The following is a 2829-nucleotide window of genomic DNA, read 5'->3' on the forward strand; positions in this document are numbered from 1 at the left end:
CGAAGCAACATGCAATAATGTCGCGTTATGTTTAATTGTCTTTCGTCAGTAGTTCCTAAGTCAGACCGGGCAAATTTTGTATACTTTTGTATTACGTGCGGAAATGTGTAACTAATTTAGTTACACAATTCCGCACGTAATACAAAAGTATAGAAAAATCGACAACTTCGCGTAGCTATATTTTCCGTATTTTATAAAATTTTGCAGCCAAACTTTGCATTTGCACTAATTTAAGTAAGACCTTTCAGAAAATGGTCTTTTTATCGCCGAGGTAAGAAATTAGTCTAAAGAGCAAGACGTCCATTAGCGCCACAGCTTTTTTTCAAATGGAAAAACGCTGTTAACGGTGCTTATAACGCAATAGCAATCAGCCTCAACTTTTATTGTGAATTCAATTGATAATTTCATTCTAAATTTTAGCGTGAAAAATCATGTTTTATGAAATCTTACGATAGCCATTTAATAGACTACAGTTATTAGACTATCCGAGCCGAGAGACATTTGCGTAGGAACAACACGTGAACAACTCAACGAGTCTTTGTAAACACTCCAGGGACTTCGCTGTTCAGTTGCTTGAACCGAAACAAGCTCCGGACGCTCGCCTGTGTTGCCAACTCTCTTTGAATATCAGTCGGGCCGGCAGGCCTCCTGAAAGATGCACACATGAAAGGGGGCACCTCCCACTACATTCACACAACTGACACCCGGGGAAAATCAACATCACAGTGGGACTTTCAAAGCATGTTCCACTGCAAGGCGACTGAACTGTGAAGTCACTGGAGTGTTCGCAATGATTCCTACTTCAAGAGAACAACCTCGATCGAAAGCATTTAATTTTTAGAAAGGGTCAAAAGTGCACAAAAATGAAATAATCTCCATGCCTTCACCCCATTAAGTCCCACTTGCGATCATTATTTCCCTGACCTTAAAAGTGGCACATGCAACTTTTCACATTTGCGCTCAGTTAGGGATTGCCTAGTCACCTTTCTTAGTTCTTTTCTTTCGAAGATAGAAAGAGATTCTTTCTAAAAGTTGAAAAAGATTGCTGAGTAAAAATTTCAGTGTCTGCAAAGATCTCTGGTACAATTATGTAATTCATTGCCGACTGACTGGCTATCAATCTATTTAACACTTTGTGGCTTTACTAGGATACAACATGACATAAAACTGTCCGAATTATAATAGAAGTGTTTGGCTCGTATTAAACAAAATACAATGCCAAATCAAAGAGTTACGCGGAAATTATAAAATACCCCGCTAAGTTATTAACTACATATGAATTGAAATAACTAACTCATTTCCTGTAAATTAAACTAATCAGTTGTGGGTCAGCTTTCTCTTACTTAATATAAATTATGTGGATTTAGTTTTAGAACATTTTTGAGTTGTGGATTTATTCAGTGAAACGTGTTGCCTCATCGGCGGGGTATTTCCTTAGCTTTAAATCAAGTTTCACATGAACCAACCTTACACGACGTCCTTGGAATTCTGCGTCTTTTCCCAAGGATTTGTTGCTCTAAAACGATAAGGAATGCAAGTAATCGATTACACGAAACTTATGATGGCAAAACTAGTCAAATATTGAGAAGACTCGGCGGCAAAAGACAAGCAAAATTGGTCCATTTGGTAGCAACCGGCAATGCTAATGTTCATCTTTTAAATTTAACAACATACACGCGTCGATCCGTGTCGGTGTGATATAAAAATTGGTTGCTTCAAATAAATACCTGCTGATATGTAGCCCTCAACAGCGCTAACAAGTTAGTCAGACGTCTTGTTAGTTGATCAACGTTCGCTTCTTTCGGACATTTTTCCACAGAATTTTGCTCAAACGTCTTGCAACAACACGAAAATATTCAAGAATGACTTTCCAGTTTCCATACGAAAGCACGCGCCCAACACCATCCTGCAAACTCTTTCCTTCCAGTCATCAAATTCTTTGGTTCTGATTGGTCGTATAGAGAAGAAAATCGCCATGCCATTGTTTTGAACTGGACATAAACTTGAGTGATTTGTATGCCTTACAAAAACTTCAAGACAAAGAATTTGAGGTTTGCTTCTGTCAGGCAGTAAACAAGATTATGCATATGAGGCAACTATTTCACATACGCCAGAATGGAACGAAGACGTCTGGTTGCGTAACCCAATATACGCCGTGATTTATCATCGAATCATATTTTATTCTAAATAAATTATTTTATTCACTGATCGGGTTTTGAATGACGATGGCTGAGGTGTAGAAGATTTCAAGTCAACTATACAACCAGTGGCGTAGAAGCACGCTAATTGTGTTTTGGCACATATAAATATACAGGGTGTATAAAAAAAAACGCAAACGCACTTAAATATGCAAGAATATTAATATTGTTCGGGTTTGCACCATAGTTCAGCTAAAAGTCACTTTAAATGAAGGATTAAGAGCCAAATTGCGCAAAAAAAATATCGGCCGATTTTTGAATTATACAATGTGCCCGAATTTTAATGGTTGAACCAGAAAGAATGTGGCAAATTAAGCGCCGCATGGGCTTTCAAGAAAGTGTAACAAAAGAGACCATATAGAATACGCATTTGTGATATATATTACAAAATTTGCAACATAGCTACACATACATAACATTATACGCTTGAGCTCGATCATCACATAACTTTGAGAGACTTGTGGAGAAATGAAATCTAATTATAATGAAATTAAAAATGAAATTATAAAATACCCCGCAAAGTTAACTATGAATTGAAATAACCAACTCATTTTCTACAGATTAAACTAATCAGTTGTGGGTAAGCTTTCTTTTACTTAAAAACATGTGGATTTAGCTTTAGAACATTTTT

The sequence above is a fragment of the Dendronephthya gigantea genome, unplaced genomic scaffold (assembly GCF_004324835.1).
Source record: "Dendronephthya gigantea isolate DGI-Jeju-01 unplaced genomic scaffold, DenGig_1.0 000014F, whole genome shotgun sequence".
Classification (NCBI taxonomy): domain Eukaryota; kingdom Metazoa; phylum Cnidaria; class Anthozoa; order Malacalcyonacea; family Nephtheidae; genus Dendronephthya; species Dendronephthya gigantea.